The sequence below is a fragment of the Mustela nivalis genome, assembly GCF_964662115.1.
Source record: "Mustela nivalis genome assembly, chromosome: 19".
Classification (NCBI taxonomy): domain Eukaryota; kingdom Metazoa; phylum Chordata; class Mammalia; order Carnivora; family Mustelidae; genus Mustela; species Mustela nivalis.
The window spans coordinates 41,386,966-41,399,584 of NC_139038.1; positions in this window are offsets into that span (position 1 = coordinate 41,386,966).

Here is a 12,619-nt window from a genome sequence, read left to right on the forward strand (position 1 = left end):
GGATCTGAGGCTTAAGAGTGTTCACTCTCCTTGAAATCAGTATTAGTAAGTGCAGCTTTACAAGCTGAACAGCAATTGACAGTAGATTGCAGTAGTGACAAAATTAAAAATCTAATCATGTTCCCTTCCTATAAACATTAACAATTAACTGTGTATCTCGAAATCAACCATTTATACATACATACATGCATATACATATACATATTTTTTTGAGAACGAGAGAAAAAAGACTGAAATGGTGGGGTGGGCTAGAAGGAGATGGAGAACCTTTTTTTAACAAGATTTTATTTATTTATTTGACAAAGAGATCACAAATAGACAGAGAGACAGGTAGAGAGAAGAGAGAAGCATGCTCCCCACCAAGCAGAGAACATGATGTGGGGCTCGATCCCAGGACCCTGAGATCAAGACCTGAACTGAAGGCAGAGGATTAACCCACTGAGCCACCCAGACCCCCGAGAGGGAGAATCTAAACAGACTCCATGCTCAATGTGGCGCCTGATTTGGGATTAGTCTCATGACCCTGGTATAATGACATGAGGCAAAAATCAAGTCTCTGATGCTTAATCAATTGAGCCACCAAGGTGGTCCCCCCATATCAACTCTATTTTATCCCCTCCAGTAACCTCTAAATAGCCTTTGTTGGTATTAATCATTCTAGTATTACAACCATGATTTTTCCCTCCATGAGTAATTAGCCCCTGGAATGGCAGGCACCAACTTCATAGAGCTCCATGTAAGGACACACCCATTCTAGATTAGAAAACTACATTATGATAGAATACAAAATGTTTTATATGTTTTACCTTAACATAAAACATCTGTAATTGCTCTTTCTGTGATTTCTATATTTTGTATTACTCAATTTTGGTAACATAAATGCTATAATTTAAATAAAACAACAGGGGTGCCTGGGTGGCTCAGTGGGTTAAATCTTTGCCTTTGGCTCGGTCATGATCTTGGGGTCCTTGGATGGAGACCCGCATCGGACTCTCTGCTCAGTGGGGACCTTCTTCCTCCCCTCCCCCCGCCTATCTACCTACTTGTGATCTCTCTCTGTGTGTCTAATAAATAAATAAAATGTTTAAATAGTATAAATGAATAGATAAATAAATAAATAAAACAATAGAAGAGAATAGGTGGCAATTACTAGTAAGTAATGGTAGGAATAATTATGCTACATTATGCATTTAAAAATAAAAAAAATATTACTAATAAACTTTTCACTTTGTAATAGGTTTAGACTTACCAACAAAACCAAATAGAAAAGACAGGACTAAACATTTCCATACACCTAACACAGTTTGCCCACTATTTTCCTTTTTTGTAATTCTTTAATTCCAATATGGTTCACATATATTAGTTTCTGGAATACAACAGATGGATTCAACACTTTCATGCATTCTCTAGGGCTCATCAGGACAAGCAGCTCCTTCATCCCTATCACCTACTTCACCCATCCTGCCAACCATCACTTTGTTGTCTGTCGTGAAAAGTCTGAGTCTGGATAAAAGAGCTCAGACTGAGGCAGGAATCCACCAAAATCCTAGAGGAGAACACAGGCAGCAACCTCTTTGACCTCAGCCACAGTAACTCCTTCCTAGATGCACCTCCAAAGGCAAGGGAAACAAAAGTGAAAATGAACTTTTGGGATTTCATCAAGATCAAAACTTCTGTGCCACAAACGAAAACCGTCAACAAAACAAAAAGGCAACCCACAAAATGAGAGAACTTATTTGCAAATGACACTACAAAGGGCTGATATCCAAGAACTATAAAGAACTTCTCAAACTCAACACCCAAAAAACAAATAATTGAGTCAATAAATGGGCAGAAGATGGGACCAGACACTTCTGCAAAGAAGACATACAAATGGCTAACAGATGCATGAAAAACTGTTCATCGTCATTAGCCATCAGGGAGATTCAAATCAAAACCACACAGATACCACCTTCCAGCAGGTAGAACCGCAAAAACTGACAAGGCAAGAAACAACCAGTGTTGGAGAAGTTGGGAGAAAGGAGAACCCTCTCATACTGCTGGTGGGAATGGAAGTTTGTACAGCCACTTTGGAAAATGGTGTAGAGGTTCCTCAAAACATGAAAAATGAAGGATATGATATTTTACACCAGGGCTGAACCTGTTAAAAAAATTACATGTGGCCAAGTGATTCATGTTGGCTGGCTCAATTATTCTCATGATACCTCATTTTTCTCTTCCTCCCCTTCATCCTCTTCAGCAGTAATTGGATAATCAAATATTTCATTTTATAAAGACATTCCAAGACTGGAAGGATGTAGAGTGAGTTCAATGAGTTTCAGGCTGAAGGAAAAAGATGTGACAGTAACATGGAACCCCCATATCCTGGGGGACTGACAGGTTTGCAAGAGGAGATGCCCATCACAGTATTAATCCTTCCAATACTGGGGATATTGAAGTGAGTACACATGAGCCTAAGTGATGCCTTTATGCAGCCTGGATGGGGTGCGAGGTCTCTGCCTCAGGGATTTAGAAGGCCAACAGTTGTTCAGGGTCTTTTAGAACTGAAGGATTAATCTGGATTGCTTGATTGACTCACTGACTTTATTTATGATAAAAAAATGTTGGTCACAGTTTCACGACATACAGAATTGAGGCAGGCAGTCAATACCTTAACATCTGCTCTCCAGGGTTATGTTTTTAAAAGACTGGATGTGTAGAAAACAAATCTGACTTAGGCACCAGCCACAGGTCTTTAGCTCATGGGTTGCAGCCTGCCAATACACAGGGGCCATCTCTGGCTCACTGATATCACAAAACAGAAACAGAATCTGTCACAATAAAGATGTAATATTTCATCATGAAGGTTTTTTTTTTTTTTTTCAAAACAAAGGTCACAAATTACTCAAACTCATAATTTATTCTGTTGTGGTTTGTAGCAAATGAAAAAAAATATTTTAAAATGAAAGAATATTTTGGGAGTGATTTAGATGTTAAGTTTTGTGCAATAAACAATTTACATCTTAGGGGATCACAAGAAAATATTGAAAGCCCAAACTCTGGAAAGATTCTGAATTTAGAGTATTATAGATTATTATAGTGTTTATATGCCTAATCATATAGTGATAGTAAGATCTAGTCTTATATGTATAACAAAATTCAAAAATAATTTGTAATGCTACTACAACATTATATTAGACTTGAAACACTATTGAGAATATTCAAAGAAAAACGCTATCCCCTGGTTATAGACGGGAAAACAGGTAAAGCCCATCAGTGATGAAAAGCTTCAATTATAAGAGATGTAATATTAAGAATGTCGTAAGGGGGGCGCCTGGGTGGCTCAGTTGTTATGCATCTGCCTTTGGCTCAGGTCCTGATCCCAGAGTCCTGAGATCAAGCCCCACATCGGGCTCCTTGCTCTATGGGAAGCCTGCTTCTCCCTCTCCCACTCCCTCTGCTTGTGCTCTCTCTCTCTGTAAAACTAATAAATAAAATTAAAAAAAATAATGTCATAAGGGGAGCACCTGGGTGGCTCAGTGGGTTAGAGCCTCTGCCTTAGGCTCAGGTCATAATCCCAGGGGTCTGGGATCGAGCCCTGAATCGAGCTTTCTGCGGTGCAGGGAGCCTGCTTCCTCCTTTCTCTCTGCCTGCTTCTCTGCCTACTTGTGATCTCTGTCTGTCCAACTAATAAATGGAATCTTTAAAAAAAAAACTGTCATAAGGGTGTGCCTGGGTGGTTCAGAGGTTTAAGCACCTGCCTTCTGCTCTGGTCATTTCTCTAGGTCCTGGGATCTAGCCATGCAGCAGGCTCCCTGCTCAGCAGAGTCGGCTTCTCCCTCTGCCTAACCCCCTCCATACATGCTCTCTCTTTTTCTGTCTATCAGATTAATAAATAAAATCCTAAAAACAAAGAATTGGGTCATAAAGATAGATGATACATTGGTTGATTTTCTTAGCATGGAGAAGAAATAAGGATATGTTAATTTATGAAATCAATAAATGGTTAAAAAAAGGATACCGTCAAAAGATTGCTTATATCCATACACTGCATGTTAACTAAGTAGAACTTAAATAAAAATTTGAAAAGAATAAATAATTGCCCATATCCAGACATAAGATAATGGAGCAACTGCAGCATGTTTGGAAAAGAATGGAAGACATTTTTTCTTCCCTCACAATGATTACGTCCACTTGCACCTTGCTCAGAAACTAACCTTAAGGGGGACATCATCTCCATTTAGGAGATGCAAACATGCATCTTTCATATTCCATATTTCAATATGCAAACTTTCAAAATTTTATACTTAGGATATATGATTTTTCCAAATTCAATGGACTTGGGAGATATTCTCAGGCCTTAGTCATAAACAGAAAATCTCCAATAAATACACTATAATTAAATGAAATCATAAGGATGCATATAGATTACACTTCTTTTGTAATATGTCAAGGTGGCATGATTGTTTTAAATGGGTGAGAAACGTTAATAGAGATGTAAACAACAAATTCTGAAGGGACACAAAGTTGCACGCTCACCAGAAGGTCTGTTTTCTTTACAAGTCACAAAGGAACCTAAAGGTATGCGTGAGGCATGGAAAACTCAGGAAGAGCTATGCATATGATATCTGAATTAGAAATAAGCAACAAAGGAAAAGAAAAAAGTGGGAAGTGCATGAATCGGTCGATCTAAGCATCTATTTCAATATCTTCAACAAATAGCAGCAGCTTTTTCAAATGCTGATTCACAGATTTTGCTTAGTACAATCTTTCGCATATTGAGAAGTAGTCTTGACACTTTGAACAGAAGAAATCTCAGTGGAATCCTGCGAAAGAGCTCTTCCTGAACTCTTTAACCAATTTAAAACTGCTGAAGATTGTTCCCGGCTCATTAGAAAATTAAAAACCATGGGAAATCTCAGTTGAAAATAAAGAGATAAGCAGGGGCACCTGGGTGGATCAGGTCTTCATGTCAGGATCCTGGGATCGAGTCCCACGTTGGAGTCACCACTCAGTGTTGTCACCTTCTCCCTCTGCCTCTGCCTCCCCCTCCTCACCACTGTACTTGCATAAAATCATTAAAAAAGAAAACAGAGAAAAGGAGATGAGGTAAAAGGCACGTTTTGAAGATATTATTGATGAGTTTCCTTCCAATGATTACGAGAAAGGATAAATAAAACAATTCCTGTTTTCCTTGTAAATTTAACCTTAAAAAAAATGAAAGGTTTATGGAATCAGGGACCTGTCAAGTTTGCACTTGTTTTCCAAGTACTGTAACATTGTTGGAAAAAAATAAACACTGAAAAGTAATAAAAGCATCAGTGCAGGACAGTCTGTGCTTTTACCTGGGGTACTGGGTCTAGCAGAACTCAGAGAGTGGGATCCCAGCTCCTCCTTCTAGAAGGTCCTGAAGGTCAATGGTTCTTGCATTCCTGGCCCAACCCAATGTAGCTCCAGTTTCTCTGAAGCTGAGTCACGATTTCTCCCCAGAAACAAGTCGGCATTGGTGAAAAACCAACCACAGTATTTCTGTTGCAGTGTCCCGTGACCTCTCAATCCAGAGACCCCTGAGTATAATAGGGTCTTCAAATGCCCTCAGGGACAATGAGTACCAAACCCTGGGAAGAGCCCCAATATGTCATCGCCTACTGTACTTTCTCACCTACCAGCATGTTCTGGGGAAGCTCCCAGAGCCCCCTACTCAGCACTCAGCCAACAAGGCAGCTTCTCTGTCACACCTCAGGAGGCAGGAAGTTACTGCAAAGGCCCAGGGTCTCCCCAGGGCATCGGGTGAACCGGCTGGAAATACAGCTCTGGCTCTCTATCCTGCGGCAGTGAGAATGGAGCTGGACCCCATGACCTGGGAAGAAAGAGGGCTTTGCAGGATCCAGCAGCTCTGCTGTAGAAGGGATTGGGAAAAAAGGGCCTAAAAGGGGACAGAAGCATATACACCCAAATCCTCCTGCTGCTGAGGAAGGGATGGGTCTCCTGTCTGGGACCTCTGCCCTGCCCATCCCTCAACAGGGAAACTGTGGGAGGACTGTGGGGCATCATGGGTCTTACCACAAACACTGCCAACATCAGCTCCACTCAAGGCCCCCCTGTGGTTGGAGGGCAGGTGGTGAGGTGAAAACCCTGCACAAAACCTGGTTTAATGCAGGGCCTCCTCACCAGGCTCTCAGGGCTCACAAGACACTTCATTTTCGCTCACTGTCACAGTAGACCACTGCCTAGGGACAGCCACCTGTCCCGCTGATCACTACCTCCCTAAACAAGCAGGTGCCATGTGCTCAAGAGGATCTGTCACCAGAGTTAATACAAACAACAGCAGATCTAAATTCAACCTGGGACCCCTCCCCAGAAAGGTTCCTGGGGTCCCTTGCAGTAGAAGTACCACGAAGGTTAATCTTGCTCTATCCTCCATCCCCCCACTGCTGTCAGGGTGTTATCTGTCTGAAGGCCTCACCCTGTGCCCTCAAAGGAGAGGGCCTGTAGGTCCCGCTGAAGGGAGATGCTGACAAAGAGACAGAACCATGAACAGTTTATTGGGGAGATACCAGGAGAGACAAAGCACAGGGGACAGGATGGGCAGGGAAAGCATTCAGACCACCAGGAAGAAACATTCATATCTTGACTAGATATAAACTCATTGGAGCCTGGTTGTTGGAGGTCAAGGAAGTCTTCAGATTACAAAATGATTACCCTGTAAGGCAAGAGGATTTGGGTTAGTACAATGGGATCTTATGTTTTCCTAAATGCTCTCTGCCTTCCATACTGTATCTAAGGCCTTGGATGAACACTAGGGTGTGTGGCCACTTCTGTGAGTCTCTATGTAATAGACAATAGCTGTCTTCACATCTCACATAGAAATATCTGATTGTACCTGTTCTCTTAACTATATTTTACTTCATTGTGGCTAGGACCTTTTAATAGAAAAAAGGGGGCTCTTTGCCTTGTCTTTGAAATGAGAATTGCCACTACCGGGGCTGAGGTATTACACTCTTAGTGTATTTTATGGACTTAAACAAACATTTTTTGATGCTCATTGGCATGGAGCTATTTTCATTTAAACAGTGAGAATGGTGAATGGTCAGAGCCCAGATTCTTTGCCAATTATTATTATTTTTTTTTCTTTTTGAGACAGAGACAGAGAAAGCACAAACTTGTGAGCGAAGAGGGATGGGGGAGAAGGTGAGGCAGAGAGAGAATCCCAGATAGGCTCCACACTCAGCACCAAGCCCGACTTGGGCCTCAATCTCTAAAGCTCGAGATCATGACCTGAGCAGGAATCAAGATTCTGCTGCTTAACCCACTGAGTCGCCCAGGAGCCCCAGCAGGTTCTTTATGTACTTCAACTCCTATTGTTCTAGTGACCTCAGAATCCAATATGTTCTCTCTATGGCAGATTAAAATAAAAGCTGAGGCTCTGAGAAGGCCCCACTGAGAGCTGGTATTTGGACTGAGAAATCTGGAATACAGGCAAATCTGGACACTGGGACTGAAGTCCCAGGGAAGTGCACAGCTATAGACAGGGTGGTAATGCAGATGCGGAGGCCTGGTAACAGGGATCCAGCTAGGGCTGCTCCTGGCCAACCCTGACTCTCCCACTAACAGTCTGACTCGGGCTGAGGCCAGGGCGGCCACCCTTCACTGGTTCTCCGTCTTGTCTTCATGTTTTCTCACTGCGGGACTTAAAGTCAGCCAGACAAGAATCCCCAAAGTCCAAGTTAAATTTCCCAAATCTCCACGACACTCTTTCACATGGTTCAGAATTTTCAGAAATTCAGGGAAACAATGCTCTTCACAGACTATGAGTGAATGGCCTCATGGCAAAAATGAATTTCTGAGACAAATAACGGCGTGGTCCACACTGTGTGAGTGAACACATGCTGCAGTCAGTGTGGACGGCATGGTGTCTTCACACTCACTCTCAAGCTGCTGGCCTGCCAGTAATGGCCTCACCCTCCCTGAGAGAAGCACAACCTCTCCCTGAGGACCTCGGGCCTTCTGGGCATCCACAACCTCCTGCTTCTGAGTGACTCAGTGCTCACTCCCTTCTTTCTGGATACATCTCTATTTCTTCCCTTATACAGAACACACGGTCTATGTCCTGTCATCAGTGTGTCCCTCCCTTCTCTCAGACACACACCTTCAATTCCTCACATTAAGGTCTCATCCCTACCGGAGCACAGAGCATCTTCTCCATACCCTATGTGTGTGAAACCTGCTGTGCCCAGCATTCGGAGAAGGGCAGGTCTCTGCCACCACAAGGAACCTACAACCCTCTCAGTATGACTGGAAGACAAGGTCCATCAATTCTAAATACAGAACAACCAGAAGAAAAATACCATGTCTTTAGCAGTCTTCACTCCCTCATGCCACGAGAGGCCTGTGGTCAGCACTGCTGGTCCTTGTGAAGGACGCACCAGCATCTATATCTGACCCACACCATGGAAGACAGAAGCTTCTCCACCTGGAAGTGACTGGGCAACATTCCAACAAACCCTCTACATTTGCCTCCGGCATATGCCACTTTTTCTTTCATTCTCACCTCCCAGACCAGACAAGAGCATTACCTACAAGTTTCTAAACTGCAGAGGACAAGGGCAGACCCCTACGCTAAAAACAATGAAGGGACCACAGACCTGTGTCAAGCGTTTATACAACTAAGGAAATGACAGCTTAAACCCTACACACTGCAGATGAAATGAGAGGTGTTTCATCCCTCCCAGAACAACATATGCTGATGCTGGATGTGCACGACGGTAAGAGACAGATGTCTGCCATTGTGCAACGGAGACACTTCCTTCCCAACAATGGCACCTGCCCACTGCTTAGTGTGTGCAAATAGCCAGGCACAAGCACGTGTGTCCTGAAGAATTTCAGAATCATACAGCGTCCCCAGCCTGGTTTCCCCTTGAATGTCAAGCCCTGAACACAAACTCTGCCTTTGCTCCACTGACACAACCAGAAGGTGATGATCTGGAAATAGACGCCTGTAAGCTCTGCATGACGACTTGCCACTTTGAACGGGAAACGACACGACACACAGACCCCAGGATATACCCAACACACACAGGTCAGGACACTGTGCTGCCCAGAGAGGAACAGGACTCCAGAAATGGGTACAACTGAAAACACCCCAGCATTTACTTGGTTCTTCTCTGGGACCTTCTCGGGCACGGTGCTGCTATTGTCCCCTTGGGTTCCACAGGCTTCTGATTGGGACCGAAGGCCGAGAAGGGACAGAGGTGGTTTCAGACTGGCGACGACCACACAGGATTCAAGCCAACCCTCTACCCCTGCCTCAGCCTATTCCCCTCTCTCCTTCTGGAGGGTCCACTGTGTTTCTCACAGTACTCCCCTGACCCCTGTGGACGAAGGCGGGAACTGTCCATCACCCTCGCAGATACAACCACTCTGTCTGGGACATATGTTTCCAGAACTAATCTTTAATGCTGGACAACTGGGGGTCTCCACATGTGAGACTGATGTGAAGGTTGTGCTTCATCCAGCCCAGAGCCCAGAACATCGTGTCTGTGTAGTGCACCTGGGCAATGCTTCTATGTCTGTCCTCTGTGGAATGTCACTTTTCTGCTCCATAGTAGACGCCTGCTGCCCAGTTCTTTATGGTGAACCAGACAGTCCATGATATGGACGTCAGACAAAGTGGAGGAATGTTACCATGTCCTCACTTGGGCTTATTGCTGCATTGCAAAACCTTGTGGTACCACCTCTCCATTTTCTCCACCGACAGAAGGGGTTCAACTATGAATAAGCTCTATGACCCATGTCAATTCAGATCATCTCACCTTGTGGTGGAGGAACGAGGTGTGGCCGAGGCCCCCATGTCGACCACTGTGGAGGTGGATGAGGAGGAGGGAAGTCTGGTACATTCCACCCCATGTGGTAGGGCATACGGAGGAGCCCTGGGCAATGAGGGAACTCTCTCACACCTCTAGCGACCTGCAGAACAGACCAGAAAATATTTTATCAAAACAGACAAAAGTTGCAACACCAAGAAAAGAAACCAAAACAAAGAGCTCTCAGCATCCGGCTCCTTCTCCAATACCACCTTCCAGGAGAGCTGCATCATGCTAGAAAACTTACATGCCCCTCCCAACTGGGGCCAGTACAATGAGCGGGTAGAGGGCAATGGCTGTTACAGGAATAGCCTGTCACCACACATCACTGCCCATGTCGGCCCACATTCTCCAGCAAGAAGTAGTGTCTTCAAGATGAAAAAGGATCATTGCAAACTAAAGCAGCACATTCCAGACACGGAGGCATCGAAATCCTGGACAATACTTCCTCTATCCTCCTCAGACACCAGAGAAGATTTTGCTTTGAGCAGAATAGAGAGAATGTGACGAAACTGAATGCCGTTTCTCCACAAAGTTTCCGAGCCACTTGAGGGGAATTGTTGGCCTATAAGTCCCTGACTCTCCCCACGCTGCCTCGCTCCTGACAAAGGGGTCCCCTACTCTCTACAGTTTCTGTCCATGGCTACAAAGACACTTGAGGATTAGGGCCTTGTGCCCTGACAGGGGCACTGGAAAAGTGTCGTCCAAGGGACATGATATCAAAAACCTTTATTTACACTGAGCAGCTGTGCTTGTCTTTTTTTTTTTTTAAGAATTTATTTATTTGACAGACAGAGATCAGAAGCAGGCAGAGAGGCAGAGAGAGAGAGAGGAAGGGAAGCAGGCTCTCTGCTGAGCAGAGAGTCTGATGTGGGGCTTGATCCTAGGACATAGGCTCATGACCTGAGCCTAAGGCAGAGGCTTTAACACATTGAGCCACACAGGCGTCCCCTGTGTTTTTCTGAACACACAGTCATTTGGAAATTTCAACCTACTGAGTTCCAGAGTAATTTTGTACAATGGGAAGTGAAGATGGGAAGGCCATATAAGAGAATTCACAAAAGGGTATATGCTTCCCAGTGGAAAACTCCACACGTGTGATGAGAAAAGAAATCAACTCTCACAGTAACTTAGGACCAAATGACCTGCTCCTGGAAACCCAGCTGAAGGGCTGGGAGGCAGTGATCATGCACGTAATCACTGATGTCCCCCTTCAGAACGTGTGACCCAGTGTGCGATTACGACAGTGCACATAAGAGCTTTGACACTTTAAAATACTTGTAGAAAGGGTCTTAAGTGGGCTGGTTCTGCAAGACACATTTTCCAGCAGAAGTAAAATGGAGATGACTTGTGCAACATGCCCTGAGAACATTGCAGACTGCAAAGAAGACAGTATAAAATGCAGAGAGAGCTTTCCCCAGTTTCCGTTTGTGAGGATTCCCAGACCCATCTATCCCCAGCATGAGCACAACACCAGTGCACCTGAACGTAACCTAAAGGGAGTCGGGCTGGCCAGAGGACTTCACTGTGGAGGGAGGGGCCCACCTCCCCCAGTTAATTCCCCGGAGAGCACTGTGGGCAGGCAGGGGTACACATCCACACACACATCTTCCCCACCACCATGTTCCAATACTATAGCATCTGTGCCAGAACAGCTATCCGCCCCCTGTGTCTCACCTAGCACCTGGGATGAAGAGATTCCATGGGGAAAACTACTGTCACCACATGTTAATATAGATCTGCACACCTCGACAGAGACAAGAGTGTGACACCAAGGATAATCAACTAAGGAAAAAACTCCATTCACGACAGGCCAGTATCTACAGCTGGGACCACACCTCCCCCATCACAGCAAACAGAGCAGCTCCTTCTATGCATTGAGAACAAACACAATGATAGGCCCTGGAAAACCTGTTGTCCACACGTGGAAGTGCAGGTGCTTATGGGTCAGCCGGAAGCCCACCATCATCCCCCCTGAACAGCTCTGCTTCCCTCCCTGACAATGGGATCTCCTAAACTCCACAAGGGCTATCCATGGCCACAGACACCGTTGACGAGATAGGAGTGTCCGGAGTCCTGCAGAGGACCTGGAAGAGTGCTTTCTGAGAGTAACAGGACCCCTTTGAGTGAGCGAGACAAGCTCTGTGGATCTACGTCCCCGACATTCGGACAGTCCTTAGCTCAGGCACAGAGCAAATGCCTAGTCTTTGGTGCTGAGACCCACTGATGGGCTGATTCGATACCCCCAAATGGGAACCAGTGTGTCTGTAGAGCACAGGCAATGCTCCCAAGATGGGTCGGGAGAGACCCTATGAGTTGGCACAGCCATCAGACCCCATCAGAACCCGCTCATGGATGCACAAGTAAAACACGTGTGAGGTGTGGGCCTTGCAGAGAGTCACTGGGATTCCCTCTTCAGGGCTGCTGCGCCAGGGGGTGCTTTCTATGACACACCTGGCACCTGCCATAGTTCATCATCATCTCACCCAGGGGCTAACTGGAGGGATTCCAGCTGTCGTCTTCATCCACTCAGATGGGACGCACGGGAGGTCACAGCTCACCTTCTCCACAAACACTCAAGCTGCCCAAAGCATGTGGGGCAAGTGTGACACGGTCCTGGCTTTTCCCATTTTCCATCTGAGGACCTCTGCAGATACCCTCCCAGGTTAGTCTCCTGACCCGAATACTAAAAATGCTCCAGCTCCCGCAGGAAAGGAAACCGCAAGGAGTCAGCCGGACTAGCTGACTTCACTGTGGGGTGAGATGTCACCCTCCTT